Source organism: Ambystoma mexicanum, chromosome 4q (genome assembly GCF_040938575.1).
Source record: "Ambystoma mexicanum isolate Mex_15411 chromosome 4q, UKY_AmexF1_1, whole genome shotgun sequence".
In the NCBI taxonomy this organism is placed as follows: Eukaryota; Metazoa; Chordata; class Amphibia; order Caudata; family Ambystomatidae; genus Ambystoma; species Ambystoma mexicanum.
This window is the reverse complement of record NC_090928.1, coordinates 997,855,700-997,873,200: the sequence shown is the minus strand read 5'-3', so window position 1 is coordinate 997,873,200 and position 17,501 is coordinate 997,855,700. Positions and strand designations below refer to the sequence as shown.

Sequence of the window (17,501 nt, the reverse complement as noted above, 5' to 3'; positions counted from 1 at the left end):
AATTATAGAATACCAACAATCCTTTGGCATACTGGAACCCCAAGGCGAGTGTATGGTGGGCCTCCACTTGGGAGCATGTAGGGGCTCCAGGTAACAAGACAGACAGTGGAACTCACAAATACGCTTATGGTTTTAGAACCTTGCCTTATTGTTTTACAATTTAAGTATACACAAGAATAAAACTATAAAGTGGGTAAAGCATGGGGCAAGGCCAGTAACCTGGTATTGTCAAGAGTAGACGGGAACCTCTCTCAACTAGTGTGGGAAGCCTACCAGGGATTCGTCCAGACCCCATGCCACCGCTAAGGCGGATGGCAGCAGCAGAGAGGGCCCACTCCCCCCCCCCCTTCTGCCAAAATGCTTGCGTGCAGACACTTATCTCCTACCTTGCATCTTGAACAGGTAACTCACTAATGTTTTTTTTATTTTAACATATCTGAAATATTGGGAGGCAAGCAGCCTGAACCAGAGCAAAAAACCGGAGCAACGAGGAAGCCAACAGAAGTTGAAGATATGCTCCAAAGCTTTCACATGACCCACACTGTAGGAAGAACCTGTGCAGATTCAAGGTGAAAGGTAGTGCAGACTTACCCAGCATCTAAACAAAATGGAGCAGTTCGCTAAAACAACAGCTAAAGGCTACATGTTTGTTTTTCCCCCCAACTAAACCACCAGAAAAAGTCTAAAAACCTTAAAACCCTTAATGATGCCAGCAGGACCACCGGCCCCAAGAACACAAACTGGTACCACAAACTGGGGCTAGATTTGGAAAGATTTTCTTTTTACTGCTTTCCTACCATAGACTTCTTCGGGATACACATTTCGCTTTGTTTCGAACTCCTGACCTGACTTTTTAGAGGCAAGCAAATACTTCTGCTTTACTTTCGTTGCTAATTCACTCATTCTTATAGGAAAACCTATCAGTCCATAAGACTATCAGTACTGATAGATTGTCTCTCTTGGTGAAGTTCTTGAATTGTTACAATTGCAGACATCACACTAAAGTCAAGTGCTGTTAAGCTACTTTGTATCTTTATATAATTGTCTATAATGGCTTTTTGTTTACTCTTAAAATGTGCCTTGGATGAGCTGGGGGCAGAGGATATTTTACTTGTGCACTTTTAAAATGACCGTAAATGGCTAAGGGTGGATAGCATCCTCAAATAGCTAACCACAACATGTTGGCTAGTTATTGAGCCATATTGTTCTTTGGTCTTCTTCCTGCCCTTTCGGGGCCATAATTGCCAAATATGGAAAGCCCTTTCCCAGGCTGAGGCTGTTTGTAAGTGATCCGGGATGTCGGGCTGGGACTGTGTCGTCCCAGTACACATCCATGCACCTGAAGTTCTGCTGCTGGGTGAATTTGACCAGGGCTATCCATGTTTGGATAGCCACTCCAAGTTTGAATAGTGCAGATCCTTACCAATGGTGGCTTTTGCAAGCTTGCAGTCCAAAACCTGGATAAAATGAGGACTTCTGCAGCCATTCTTCCGATCATCGCTTGAGTCAAGACTGCTACAAAGTGCAACCCACTGACGGCACGAAGACTATCCCCTGCAGCTGACCAGCATCAACTCTGGTGCTGTGCCAGTGAAGCCCTGCTCCTTTGTTCTATCACAATGAGCTCATTTTCCGTGCTTAGACCCCTGGTCCAATGGGAACAGCCAGTCTCAATCCCTGCTCGATGATCTGTGCTTTCTGAGCCTGCAGAACTGACCCTGGACCAACCATCAGAGTGCCAACTCTCTCCTTGGCTACCTAGCTGCAGTCATCATTGTTACTTGAATGCGTACTTGGAATTTGGGAGGATTTTCAACTTGTGTAACAAAACGCCAGATCCTGCATTTTCTTCCTTCTTGCATCAACAGATGCTGTGCTGGGCTTGCTCCTTTGTTCGTACATTTTCACCACTTCCTGGAGGTGTGCTCTGAGATGTTCTGCCCTGCAGAAGTCAATCTTTTCTTCATTTGGGTGTTCTACCAGAAGCAGTCTGGAACTGTTTCCTAAGCACTGCGACTGACCAAAACTGACCAAACCTACAACCCCCCTCTCTCGATGGGAACAAGCACAGAAGACTGAGTCCCCAACTGAAACTAAGCACTGGTCTCTGGAGAAATCTTGAGTCGAGGCGGGGGGGGGGTGTGTTTACCATACATCTGTTTCTGTCCCCCCATTCTCCATAATGTTACCTGGGCTTAAAGTGCTGTCCCTAAATCACTCTTCATTGACTTTGGTTGGTGGAGGCCTGGTCAAGCATCCCTTCCTAAGCCTATCCAACTGTCTGGAATTGATTGACGTTACTTGAACTTTAACTGTTTGATTCTTTTAATAACAACCACTGGAATTGCCAATCTCTCAAACTTATCTGTGAAGTTTAACTTTGGAACTGGTGACGTTTGGGCACAAGGCCCCAAACCAGCTTACTTGGTTGGACTTTCTAAGAGCTAGGAAAGCCATTATATGGTTATGCTGAAGTGTCTTTACTATTTTCAATGCATCCGAGTACTTTCCTGTGGTTCATTGGTTATTGAAATCAAATGGAGTTCTATATCTTCCTAAGGGTGAATGTATACATCTGTTTTAAAGTGTTGGTGAGACAATATTGGACTACGTGCTTCGTCTGTTTTAAAAGCCTAATAAATAATTGTGTATTTTTGTATTATTGATGTGTGTGGACTAGACCCCTCTCACATCCCTCCTCAGTCTATGCCTTGCCGCTCTGCACTGTACGTTAACTGGGCTGGCTAGACTTCAGTGTCTTCCGTTTCACCATAATAAGTTTTCCCCCCAAACTAAACCCCTCTCCCCCGGTTCATTGTGGAAATCAATCTTAGTGGGTTCTGCCATCAATACAAAGTGAAATCCTGCAGAACCAGCGAGTTCTTCTGTACACATACACACCCCAGGGTGGGGAAAGCAGCCCAGATGGGATAGGGAAAGAGCAGATTTCTAGGAAAAGATGTATATATAAAGGAGGGAGAGGAAGTGGGTTTACCAGGCAAGGTCTGAAGTGGAGCAGAACCAAAATACCAACAGCAGGAAGGAACGCGAGGCAGCATGTGGATGAGATTGTTGAAGTAGGTGAGGTATTGGTTTAGGAGTGATCGTAGTTCTGCTATCCATTTGATCCTGGCTTATAAAATGCAAATATTAGACAGAGAATGAAGACCAGATGAACTGCAACAGTTGTGAAGGCATCATGAAGCAAGAACGACAACAGATGCAGAATTTAAAATAAAACACTTTATTAATGTATATGTCAGGATGGAAAAAGGCCTAACGACATATACCAAGATGGGATTGCCCTACCTAAATGAAACTAAGGAAAGTGTGAGTTAAAGAGTTCAACAAGAATCTGTGTGCAAAACCTATACGTGCCCTCCCAATTAATCTATACAATGTGTAGGGATGTCAGCAACCAAAGGAAACAGTGTCCAACAAAGTTCTGAGCTTCTTCCAGCTTGCAGTTTCCTTTCAGCTCCCTTCTCCCAAGTACAAAACAGTTCCAACAAAAATATCAAAAAACACCTTTAAGGTTAGGATAATACAGTTTTAGCCAATACTCAGGGTTCCCTTCCCAGAGTTAGACACAGTTCCAAACACAAAAGAACCCCGAGACTCTGTCCTCAAGGCAGTAAATGTTTCAAAAGTCTTAGGGGGTTACCTTCCGCAAGACTTAGTTTCATTATCACACAAATATCCTTTGTCTTTTTAGGGTTCATTGCCACACTTGCACCTTCTTTTTATGGTTGGTTTTCAAGTAAATATCTTGACTAAAATATTAAACTTCAGGGTTCCAGTTAATTCTGTTTTCAAAGTAGATTACAATTTGGTGTTCAGTATGCCTCTCTTTGGTTTAATGTTAAAGTTCCATTCACTATAGAATACAGCATATAATGGTTTTGCTTGGATTTAAAGTTTTGTTCTCTTCTGAACTCAATATGTAACAGTTCTGCTTATTTGTAAGGTTTTTCATTCAATTCAGTATTCGATAGACATGGGGTGTACTCGTCACTTTCAACTCAATCACTGTTTCTCACTTGTCAGAAACTCACTGGTCATGTTCACAGCTTTGAAAAGCAACGCAGATCACACAGCCTTCTCCTTTTCAGTCCAGGGGTCCAACTCCTGCCCCTTAAGCACTCCTGTGTCGACCTCTGAACACAAGGGAAAGGGACAGACCCTCTAGGTGGCTCCCTTCGTACCGTTCAGACCTCTGTGCATTCCCACGGGTGTTCTCTTTTGGGAAATGCATGGGGTTCCCCGTTTTCCTTGGTGGCTTGGACACCCTAGGCCCATATATGTATGGTGTGCCCGTCTGGAAAAAGTGTGAAATTCAGCTGTCAGAACAGACTTGGGGGTAGGGGGTCTTTTAGGCTTTCCCCTTGGTGCCCAGGTAGGTGCACCCACACGTTTGGTACCGTTTTCATCGGGACACGTGTGGGAACGCGGGAAGTTATGACTTTTGTTGTGTTTGTGTGGTTTTCATAACATTTTGACCCATTTGCTGGTGCCCTTTGTCACACAACCCTTTCATTTCCCAAATGTGCCCTACATTTAGTCGCTGCTTTAGGCATCATACACTTTTGTAACCTGCACAAGTCACCTACCTTTGAAAAGGTCTGCCTGTGCTCTTTCAAAAAATGTATGCATGTCGTTCCTCACCACATTGGTTTTCCGGATTTACACATGCTAAGTACGTCTGTTCAGGCCATAAGCATAAAACTCCTGTGTACCATGGCTCAGCTTGTTTTGTGAAACACTACAGCAAATGTGTGCTTTCCTAACTGCAAGAGTCGGGGGAATGTAGCAGAGCATTGTTTTTCTCAAAATTCATAGAAGCCATTGCCGTACCAAGCCAAGCATATCCACCACATACCCTTTTTTTCTTTTTCCCCAATCTATGGCATTTTCCCCAACCTAGTTGCTCGACCTGCGCAAATCACCCCTTCCTAAACTTGGAATTCTGTCTACTTTTCAGAAATGTATGCCTTTCTGTCCTCCAATGTGGCTTTCCTACCCTTTTCTTCCATTCCGTTCATGCATGTCCAATTAGCAAAAATGGCAAGAATAGCCTACCTCTCACAAAAGGGTTCATAACCACATCAAAATAATTTGTTTTCGTTTCCACTCAACCTGTTCCTGAAAGCCAGGAAATTGGGGAATTCAGCACAGCAAACCACTTGTTCCTAGCTCTTACAAGGAAAACACCACAGGCTTCTTTGTACATCATTTTATTGGCATTTTTTGAAAAAACACAAAGTTTCTGCCCTTTTTGCTTATTTTCTCTCACCCCCATATAGCAACCTAGGATTCCTGGGTGGCGTTACAACCGCCTATATGTGGGAAAAAAAAGGGGCCAAATTTGGCCGCGATATCTCACGTAACAAAAAATGTTACAAGGCATTGAATGGCCACATACCGAAATCACCAAAAAAGGCCTTGGCACTGGGGGGAAATACCCATGGCACTTAGGTTAAAGCAATGAGTCTAAAGTCGGCTGGATCATTAGGGTTGCTTTTTTACATATGGGGATTATGATCGCTGAAAGCGATGACTCTGGTATTTGTATGGAGTGAAAAATATGGTAAAACTTAGATTGCAGTATTACGGCCCAGAAGTGCGAATCTGCTTTAAAATGCACAAGGGTATGCCATCGGGTCCAGCTGCTTTCGAATGATTGAGTTTACAAATTGCTGACTGGACATCTTTGAGAGACCATGGGCAATGTTTCAAAACTGTTAAGTTTGACACACAAAATAGAACACCATTGTGTTCATGTGGCAACTGAAATTTGTGCAGAATGAAAGAGCTCCATCGCTCAGCGGATATTGAAGAATTGAGAGCATCCTTACCGATGCTGGTCGAGCCTCTCAATGCCAACCAGACATTCTTAGTGTTACATTTGAATAAGTTGGCAATCATGTTCGGATTGTCCGCAATTTATAGTTGTTGTTTGAGTTTGCTTTTGTATACTTTACATACGTGATTTTTATGAGTTGTGAACTGCAGCCACGATAGAAGAAACTCTTGAAGCTCTCTGTTTTGTTTACTTCTTTGTTGTTTCAGAGTGGCGACCTCCTAACTAAAGGTGTGAGTGTGTACTCAGAGTGTCCCATGTTGGGCATGTGCCATAGCGTTCAAATGATATTTAATTACAGAAGTGTTCCATTCCTCCATAAGTTGGGCATCCATGTCAAAGTTTCATGTCAGATGGACAAAATCTCTTTGCTAACCCTGTAGGTTAACTGTCGGCAGAGCTTGGGGTTCCATTGGACAGAGATGGCCTGCCGATCAATGTTTTTAAGTACTAACGCTGGCAATTTTTGGTGAGGTCGGAGGACTATCTTCACGTTTAGTGTTATAGACATATGATCCCCCACATTAGGATTTGCAACAATGACGGGTTCATAAAATCTATGCAGCTTGGAAGAGACAAGAAGTCGTCAATATAAGAACTAAAAGACCCTCGTTGCCATGTGCAGTGATTGTCCTTCTTCCATATCCACGATCTGAAGGTCCCAGTCAGCTAAATATTGCACCCATCTTTGGCCTCTCTTCTTGGAGACAGATTGACTTAGCTATATTTGGGGTGGTAATGGAGTTTGTTTTATCATGACAAGAAGCATTAAAATCTCCACCAAGGACAACATGATAGTTTGGATGTTGAAGAAAAGCGTCTTCTAATAGGGCATCTATCTGCATAAAGATGTTATCGATGGCCATTCTTGCAGGGTTCCAATAAATGCAGATAATTAGAAAGACTAAGTCAGACTGACTAGGAGGGCTAAGTTCTATAGCCAACAATTCGTCCGAGCCTGTAACCAGGGTGGTGACAGCCTCCACGTTGTTGTCAACTAGCACAGCTGGACCACCCGAAGGTCTACCTGCGGCTTCACACTTGGCTACTTGTGTGTACGAGGTGAAACCATTCATGCAAAAGTGCTGCAATTTCATTGTCTCTTGTATGAGTACTAGAGAGGGTTAATTAAAGTCAAGGAGCTAAGCCATGTAAATAGGTTGATGAAGCCACATTAGTTCCAAGAGTGGATTGTAAAGACCTTATTGCTACGGTTGAGCGTTGGCTTTTTTGATTAGTAAAAAGCGGTTCATGAGAGGTTCTAGCCATGACTAGTCTTTGACTGGCGATTGTGGAAAATTGCGCCATCAACTCCTCATTAGGAGATTTGAGTGTGTCACCACAAGGGGAGGGCCTTTTGCCATAGTCAACGGAGACTTCCTGTATTTCTACAAATGCAATGGCCTCCTCCTTAGTGTTAAAGATGTGCGGCATAAGTCCCAGTTGTAGCAGATCAGATTTGTGTTCCCACACTAGTTTCATGATGTTAATGAAACCACAAATCATGCAGTGGTTGTTGTTGGTATGACATGCATTACTTCCGTAAAAAGCATTTCCGATGGTTGTATCTGCTTAGATTCACATGCTGTCCATAGTCCGACATCAAGTGGTAACCGCAGAGTATTGCATCTCGTCTTTCGATAATCGAAAGGGGACGTCGACATGGGCGTGCCTTTAACACTACCCTACGTGACATGTAGTGTACCCAAGATCCCTCACGCGTAGAAGTCCCTCTGATTGTATTTTTTCTGCCAAGAGGGAGCCTTATGACTATTGTGAGTGAGTACAGAAAAGAGAAAGTAGTAAGACGTCTATGTTCCTTCCATCCGAGCGGGAAGGAAGGGTGGGCGCATGTGAATCTAAGCAGATACAACCATCAGAAATGCTTTTACGGTAAGTAATGCATGTCTTCTTATGTTTGTCAATCTGCTTAGAATCACATGCTGTGCATAGAGGTGCGAGCAGTACCCGGAGTTGGAGGTGGGTTGTGAGAAGGAACAGTAGTGAAAAGATGTCTTAGTACTGCCTGTCCCACCTGAGAATCAGACCTAGAATGAGTGTCTAGGCAATAGTGTTTTGTAAAGGTGTGTACAGAACTCCAGGTTGCTGCTTTGCAAATGGACTCAAGGGGAACATTTGCAATGAATGCTATGGACGCCCCAGTGCCTCGAGTGGAATGTGCTCTAGGCTTGAAGGGCAGTTCTCTCTTAGAAAGATAGTAGCAGAGTGTAATGCAATTGACAATCCATCTAGAAATAGTGGATTTGGAGACTGCATCTCCTTTTCCTGTGGCCACAGACACGAAAAACAGATTCGTTTTTCTTCTTTCCATATAGAACATGACAGCTCTGCGTGCATCCAGTGTGTGTAGGGTTCTTTCCCCCAGGCTTGAGGGATTTTGAAAGAACGTTGGTAGCTCTATTGACTGGTTCACATGGAACTTGGAAATAAATGTAGGCGCAAATCTAGGGTGAGTGCGCAAACCGACTTTGTCTTTGTGAACTGTTACAAAGGGATCTAGAATAGAGTGTGCCTGCAGTTCACTTACCTTCCTAATGGAGGCGATTGCTATTAAAAAAGCAGGCTTGAGGGTTAGGTTCTTAAGACTTGCTTTGTGCATGGGCTCGAAAAGGAGCTCCCAGAAGCCTAGTTAACACCACATTTAGGTCCCATCCGGGATCCGGGTTAGAAATGGGTGAATCCTTTTTACCCCTTCCTTGAAAACCTTAATCATAGGTATCTTCCACCACAACACTTTCTATTTTGATGTTGTATATGCTGAAAGTGCCGCTAGGTGCACCTTTATTGAGTTGAAGACTAGGCCTGAATCAAGCGAGTGAGTTAGGTATAGGACAATGTGTAATAATTTTATACAAATAAGATTGCTTGCCACAAATTATCTTTCGGCAAATGAGAATAACACTTACCTCTGTGGTGATCGGGATTCTTGAAACTAGAAGCTAGAGGGAATTACCTGAAAACTCCTCCCCAATCCAGCCCAAGGCTAGATTGAGGTGAAATCCCCAGGGGAAACCCCGAAGGGAAAAACCCCGTGAGGAGCTGCTAGAGAGCGTGGATTCCTGTAGCAGCTGGTGGAGTGGTGGAGGAGAAACACTAGTTGAGCTGAATTCCGGAATCTTGTCAAGGTGGTTTCTGATAGAGAAGAATAGATGAGTAAGATATCAAATGGAGTAAGTAAAGTGGTAGGGAAAGAGAAAGGATCTTACCCTGAAAAGCCTATGTTCTACTGAGGAGTTCTAGTCGGTCGGAGGTAAGGTTGGTATTAGACCGGATGGTGACAGCCCAAGGAAAAGATTGTTCAGAGCCAGGTGAAAGGCTTGTGGCTCAAAGATACTGAAAGGCTGATATGGATAAAATAGAAACGTTAGATCAAGGAGGGAATCCTAGTGAGAGACTTGATGAACGAAAGTTTGATAGAAACAAAGACACTACCGGAGAGGACAGTCGGAAACACAGGTAGGTGAACTTCCGTTTATCCGCTGTGCTCGAGAAGACTTTGAATTCTGATGAGTCCAAGAAAACGGAAGGGTAAGAAGAAAAGAAGTTAGGTGAGAGAAGAATGATCCTCGGGGAGGTAGCTGCGGAATTACTTCAGGTAGGAAGTTTAGCGAAGGATAGCGAAAACTTACGATGCGCAGCGCGACTCTGAGTAGAGAAGCAACGCGTAGTGCAGAGGATCCTGTTGCCGGAAGTACCATTCCGGAAGCTTGGAGGCGGGGCTAGTCCCGCGGTGTGAGGAGTGAAAACAACTAGAGCGCGGCTTACCGTCTCCAGATCCTCCATATTGAAAGTCCCGATTTCGGGTTGAGCCATAGCTGTTCCCGGTATTAATTTCTCTAAGTGTGCGGCAGTTCGGTTACACAGAACAGTCGTAACAGTATGCCCCCTCTTAAAGTCATTATCCCCTGGTTTACCAGGATGTCTCTTGTGAAAACTCTTGATTAGTTTAGGAGCATGGATACTGGATTTTGATTCCCAAGTCCGGTCTGAAGGGGCGTAACCCTTCCAGTCTACCAAATACTGAAGTTTCCCACGGTGAAAGCGAGAGTCACATAACTCTGAAACTTCGTATTCCGCATCAGACTGGTGTAGAATAGGTGGTGGACGAGAAAAAACCATGGGATGGAAAATACTTCGAATGTCTTGCTTCAGCTGAGAAACGTGAAAAACTGGATGTATCCGAGTCCATGTCTTGGGTAACTTCAGCTTGAAGGCTGCGGCCCCTATGGCCGAGATCACCCGAAAAGGCCCCATGAATTTAGGAGAGAATTTGGAAGGCCTAAGGTGTCTGGGTAGAAAACGGGAAGATAACCAAACCAGATCTCCAGGTCGTATTACGGGTGCCTTAGATCTAAGGCGATCTGCCATCTTCTTTGTTCTTTCCTGAGTAGATTTAAGAGCCTGAGAGGCAACCTGTTGACCCCGATGTATCCCTTCCAAGAGAGACTTCATGTCTGGACATTTGTCCTCCAAAGATCTTTTGTCCGGGAAAGAGGCAGGATGAAATCCATAAGAACAAAAGAAAGGAGAGGTCTTAATTGCTGAATGATACGCATTGTTATAGGCATATTCAGCGATTGGTAGTAGACTAAACCAGTTGTCGTGGGCTGCTGAGATGTAGCTTCGTAAGTATGCTTCCAAGGTCTGATTTAATCTCTCAGTTTGACCGTTGGTCTGTGGGTGATACCCTGAGCTCAAGGCCCGGGTGATACCCAAAATTTGACAGACCTGTTTCCAGTATTTTGATGTGTATTGAGAGCCTCTATCGGAGATGATAGTCTCAGGTAATCCATGAAGAGAAAAAATTCGGGAAATGAAAGTTCGTGCCATTTGAGCTGCCGAAGGGAGGCCAGAGAAGGGAAGAAAATGAGCCAGTTTGGTAAATGAATCAATTACAACCATTATAGTTGAACATCCTTCGGAAATGGGCAGATCCACAATAAAGTCTGTTGAAATGATTTCCCACGGTCGAGTGGGTATTGGCATTCTGACCAAAGTTCCAAAAGGTGAGTGTCTAGGACTCTTATTTTGCAGGCAGACCGGGCAAGATCTTACGTATGTTAAAATGTCTTTTCGCATTAACGGCCACCAAAAATATCGGGAGACTAATTCACGGGTGTTGGCATTACCTCTATGTCCTGCAGATTTAGAGTCGTGGCACATATTTAGAACTTCCTTCTGTAAGGCCTTGGTAGGTACAAAAACCTGTTTCCCATGGAAAAAACACCCTTCCTTTTTGGACAAGAAACTCAACTCTTTCTTAGTTAAGCTCTTCAAAATGGAGGGAACAGAGCTGTGTTCCAGGCGTTTTAAAAAATCCGTTGGTTTGTATTTCTTTTTGAGATTTAGAACACAGCGAGGAAAAATCGGTTCAGGTTTGACTGAAGATTGAAGAGTGATCTCTTTACGTGACAAGGCATCGGCTTGTAAATTACATCTCCCAGGTATAAATGAAAAGATTATTCTGAAAGGGGAGAAAAAGTGAGCCCATCTAGCCTGTCGGCTGTTGCATGTCTGAGCGTATTGGAGGATCCTTAGGTTTTGATGGTCTGTACGGACCTCTACAGGAAACTGAGCTCCCAACAGCAAATGTCTCCACTCCTCAAAAGCCCTCTTAATCGCCAATAACTCTTTCTCAAGAACGGTGTAGTTTAATTCTGCCGGAGAGAGAGTCTTCGATAGATATGCGATAGGGCGTTCTAAACCTTGGTCATCCTCTTGAAGGAGAACCGCTCCTAAGGCATATTGGGAAGCATCAGTTTCGAGAATGAAACGGCGAGATTGATCAGGAGTCATGAGAATGGGTGCCGAAGTAAATCTCTTCTTCAAAGTATCAAAAGCTTTTTGCGTCTTCTCATTCCAGACATACGGAACTCCTTTCTTTAGAAGGTTGGTTAAAGGCTGAGTAAGAGCCGAGAAGTTGGGGATAAACCGACGATAAAAATTAGAAAATCCAACAAAACGTTGAATTTCCTTGATTGATCGAGGGTTAGCCCAATTTTGAACTGCCATTATCTTGTCTGGATCCATTGCAATACCTTTTGCCGAAAGAATATAACCCAGGTAAGTCACCTGGGGCTGATGAAAAGAGCATTTTTCCAGATTGCAAAACAGGTGATTGTTCTGGAGTCGGTGTAAAACTTCTTGGACCTGGAACTGATGTTCAGAAATGTTTTTTGAAAAGATCAGAATATCGTCTAGATAAACGATAACAGAGTGTAATAGTAAATCCGAAAAAAGATGATCCATAAATCGCTGGAAAATAGCTGGGGCATTGGACAACCCGAATGGCATGACTTGGTATTGAAAATGACCGAAAGGGGTGCGAAAGGCGGTCTTCCATTCATCTCCTTTCTTGATCCTGATTAGATGGTAAGCTCCCTTTAAATCCAGTTTTGTATAAATGAGAGCTCCCTTAACAGCCTCTAAAATATCTGGAATCAAAGGCATCGGGTATCGGTCTGGAATGGTGATCTTGTTCAACCCTCTAAAGTCTATGCAGGGTCGGAGTTCCGAAGAATTCTTCTTGGGTATAAAGAATAATGAAGCCGCCGCTGGAGACGTAGATTCAGTTATAAGTCCATTCTTTAGATTTAGATCTAAGTATTCCCTTAGGGCAATCTTCTCAGACGAAGAGAGAATATACATCCTTCCGAAGGGTAACGGTTGGTCTGGAATAAGATCGATTACACAATCATCTCTGCGATGAGGGGGAAGCAAGGAATATTCTGAGGAGGAAAAAACATCCGAAAATGTATGATACTCCGCAGGAAGGCCAATGACAGACCCCACAATAGAGACCTGTCTGTCTTCCTCTGGTCTTGAATGAACAGTCCTGTTATCTTTCCCCAAACAATTATTGAGACAGAACTCTGATCCCAGGAAGAGAGAACCTGCCGTCCAATTTATGTAAGGATTATGCATTCGTAGCCAAGGTAATCCTAAAATGATAGGGTAATGAGCAGTTCGTATAACATCTAAGGTAATAACTTCCTCGTGAGTAAGAACTGACATGATTAAAGACCCGGTTTGGTTAATGATAGGTCCGGATGTTAAAGGGCTACCATCTACACTTTCAACAGGAATGGCTTCACCTTTATGAAACAAGGGTAGATGATGTTGTTTAGCCCAAATTTCATCAATGAAATTACCAGCAGCGCCACTGTCCACTAAAGCCGGAATCTCTGTCATCTTCTGATTGTCAAATGAGAGGGTAATATGTAATACAAACATTAGTGTGTGAGAATGCTGGTTACCTTGTAAGACTGGCAAGTTTAAAGAGGAACCTAAAGAAACTTTAGAATCCCGGAACGCGGTTCCTCCTACGACCGGGAACTGGCGTTTCCCGATCGTCTCGGAGGAGTAATAGGGCACTCCTGAACAGTGTGAGAATTTGAACCACAATACATGCACAATCCCTGAGTCCGTCTGCGTGATCTTTCCTCAGGAGATAAAGGTCCTCGACTAGCTGATCCTAATTGCATAGGTTCCTCATTAGTGTTTCCTCTGTGTGTTACAGGAGTAGAGGGATATGTACGAGTAGAGGGTTTCCCTTTACGTCTTTCACTGTTCCTCTCTTTTATCCTGTAGTCCACTTGCATTACTAAAGCGATAAATTCTGTTAATGACGTGGGACGTGGAACCCTAGATACCTCATCCTTGAGATCCTCAGACAGGCCTCTACGGAATAACGTAACCTGTGCATCATCCGACCAAGTAGATTCACTAGCAATCTGTTTAAATCTAGTAATATAAGTCAGAATGTCCAGATTTCCCTGTCTGAGGTCTAGAAGTTGTTCCTGGGCTGCTATCCGAATCTCCTGCCTACCGAACATAGATCTTATGCTATTGCAGAAGGCAGAATGAGAATCTAATATGGCATTATTGGTTGTGACCAAGGGAGTAGCCCAGGCTAGGGCCGGTCCCACCATCTGTGAAATCATATATCCTACCTTGTCACGATCAGTAGGGAAGAAGGCTGCCTTAAAGGCGAATTGTACTGAACAAGCATCAAGGAATTCCTTTATCTTATGTGGATTACCATCAAACTGACCCCCTGGTAAGGGACCAGGTGGAACTTCTGAGCAATGCGGAACCCTGCTAGTTGCTGCCTGTTGGGAAGCCAACTGGGCAGTTTGTTGCTGAGACTGATGCTGAGCCTGTCGAAGATTGGCGTTTTCTTGTTTCAGACTCTGTACCTCTGAAGTCAGAGATTGTACTGCAGCTATGAGCTGCTGAATTTGTTGATCCATCACAGAAGTTGTCTTTCTCAAATGCCGAAGATAAGAGAATTCTAGGTCAACTGGGCGTTGCTTACTGTAATAATTTTATACAAATAAGATTGCTTGCCACAAATTATCTTTCGGCAAATGAGAATAACACTTACCTCTGTGGTGATCGGGATTCTTGAAACTAGAAGCTAGAGGGAATTACCTGAAAACTCCTCCCCAATCCAGCCCAAGGCTAGATTGAGGTGAAATCCCCAGGGGAAACCCCGAAGGGAAAAACCCCGTGAGGAGCTGCTAGAGAGCGTGGATTCCTGTAGCAGCTGGTGGAGTGGTGGAGGAGAAACACTAGTTGAGCTGAATTCCGGAATCTTGTCAAGGTGGTTTCTGATAGAGAAGAATAGATGAGTAAGATATCAAATGGAGTAAGTAAAGTGGTAGGGAAAGAGAAAGGATCTTACCCTGAAAAGCCTATGTTCTACTGAGGAGTTCTAGTCGGTCGGAGGTAAGGTTGGTATTAGACCGGATGGTGACAGCCCAAGGAAAAGATTGTTCAGAGCCAGGTGAAAGGCTTGTGGCTCAAAGATACTGAAAGGCTGATATGGATAAAATAGAAACGTTAGATCAAGGAGGGAATCCTAGTGAGAGACTTGATGAACGAAAGTTTGATAGAAACAAAGACACTACCGGAGAGGACAGTCGGAAACACAGGTAGGTGAACTTCCGTTTATCCGCTGTGCTCGAGAAGACTTTGAATTCTGATGAGTCCAAGAAAACGGAAGGGTAAGAAGAAAAGAAGTTAGGTGAGAGAAGAATGATCCTCGGGGAGGTAGCTGCGGAATTACTTCAGGTAGGAAGTTTAGCGAAGGATAGCGAAAACTTACGATGCGCAGCGCGACTCTGAGTAGAGAAGCAACGCGTAGTGCAGAGGATCCTGTTGCCGGAAGTACCATTCCGGAAGCTTGGAGGCGGGGCTAGTCCCGCGGTGTGAGGAGTGAAAACAACTAGAGCGCGGCTTACCGTCTCCAGATCCTCCATATTGAAAGTCCCGATTTCGGGTTGAGCCATAGCTGTTCCCGGTATTAATTTCTCTAAGTGTGCGGCAGTTCGGTTACACAGAACAGTCGTAACACAATGTGAGTGGGAGAGCAGTCGATTGGGTTGATGCTCTTTGAATTACACCAGATGGCAAACAGTTTCCATTTACTAGAATAGCAATATCTAGTGTTAGATTTCCTTGCCTCCCTGAATATGTCCATACATCTTTGAGGGAGCTGCAAATGTCCGAATTCTATGACCTCAGGGGCCTGGCCGCTAAGTTCAATGTCTGCAGGCATGGGTGAAGCGTCTCCCCTTTCTCTTGCGACATGTTTTACGAGCAATGCAGTTTGACTGGAGGCGATCGGGACATCTCAATCAGATGAGCAAACCATGGTTGGCGGGCCCACATGGGGGCCACCAATATCATTGTGACTGGTTCCTGGTGCATCTTGTGCACAATCATGTTGAGAAGGGGAGTCGGCGGGTGGGGGGGGGGGGGTGGTGGTATGGGAGGGGGTGGGTGGTTTGGTGGGACGAGTGTAGACAAATTTCCCTGACCATGTTATCCAGAGTCAGTGTCTTTTGAGGAGAATGCCCCGAGCTAGGGCTCGGCTGGTTGCCTTGGCCGAATCCAAAGTGTTTTTTTAAATACTTTGGTTAACTTGCCTACCTTCAGAGACTGGTAAGTAGGCGGGACCGTAGAGGTTCTGGAGTCTCGTGTATGCCTTCTTGTAGTAAAGCCCATTGCGCATCTGCGTAACTAGCCAATAGAGTGGTGTTATTGGCAATAGGCGTGGAGTATGGTGCTGCTGTGGTAACCCTCTTACCCAGGGCATAAAGCCCTTTCCCTTCTTTGTCAGGGGGAGCCTCGCCCGTTGATAAAGGAACCCCTGTTCTTTTCCTTGTGGTAGTGACTACCAAAGAATCTGGGGTGGAAGGACCTCTGATATATAGAGGGTCTGATGGGGAAGGGGGGGGGGGGGGGAGAGTTTTTCAATTCTTGGGTTTACACCTCTCGTAAAAGCCGGTGTAGACAAAGATGGAGCAAGGCGTTTTTTAATCGAATTGAGTAGAGGGATGGCTTGGCTGGTTGGCGGCTTCTCTTTGAGTATATCCTTAGCCAATGTCGGCTTCAGATGCTGCCTCTTCAGTGGCAATTTTAAAGTGATCAGCTGCTTTACGTAACATTACATTAAATGTTAGTTGATCATCAATAGGAGAAGGATTTCTTGTAGGGGTATTCTGAGGAGAGTCCAAGGCCAGAATATCTGGGTCTAGGTCTGGGTTGAGGGTCACCCACATCTGGGTCCACCCCCCAGCTTTCCATAGGTTCATCTTCAATGGGATCATCTCCAATGGGCTCATGTTCATCCTCGTTATAGAAAGGATTTTCCTGTATCTTAACTGGTAGAATTTCTTCTTCAGTAAGGTCATAATTATATATGTCCTCTTCTAAAGAGGGATCAAAAAGCCTTGGGAATTTAGATCTAGGGTTAGCAGTGCTTTCCTCCCTTGGCCTTCTTGGTGTAGGTTGTTCTGCACGTGAAACAAACTTGTCCAGCCTTTCCATGCAGTCCTCAAACTTTTCCCTAGTCCAGACTGATGATCTAGAACCGTCTAGGGGTGGAAAGGTGTGTCTCTCAGTTTTCAGTCGAAAAGGTGTCCCTAGCACTCTCTTCCGCCGAAAAACGTAGAGCTCTGTGCCTTAGCGTCGAAGAAAGTCCTTCCTCTCCGTCAGAGAAGTCCTCTGGCGGGACCGATGAAGGTGGAGTATCCCTGTGACCCTCCCTCGACTTCTGAACGCTATCTTTAGATCTCTACAGATCTTTGGGTCTTTCGGAGACTTTCGGAGAGTCCCTAGCCTGCCGTTTATGGGAATCGGCAGCCACAATTCTTGCCAGACTGACCTTGACGTCCTCACCAGTCGGGAGGCGCGTAAGTACATCTGACGGTTGAAAGGGAGTCTGTTTCGGTGGAATCGGGGCCTTGCCCCTATCAGCCACCTTTTCCGGCAGTGCCGTAACATTCGGCGGTGGTAAGGCCTTGTCTTGAGTCCTTTGTCGTCGCCGTACGCTTTCCTGTGATGTGTGTCGGCGGAACTGAGTCTTTTGGGGGTAGCGCCCGTTGCCTTGGATTGCCCAGTCGCTAGGCGCACATGCGGCTGCAGGGAGGGTTGTCTAGTCCGTCGATCGGCGGGTAACACCAGAATTACCGGTGCACCTGTTGCCGCCAAGTCTTTTTCGACATAGTCGAAGTAAGGCTAGGGGTTGTGTGCTTAGTGTCATGCACGTGTGTCTTTGTCGCCGGGGTGCGACTTCCCCATAGCAGAGCTTACGCCGTGCTTAACTGGGCCG

General features: G+C 44.8%; 1 protein-coding gene across 3 annotated transcripts in view; it reads right to left on the bottom strand.

Annotated features, from left to right (window-relative positions):
• The window catches only part of CENPF (centromere protein F), a 1,250,680-nt gene that overhangs the window by 737,982 nt on the left and 495,197 nt on the right, over positions 1-17,501 (bottom strand). The gene's annotated exons all lie outside the window — the stretch shown is intronic.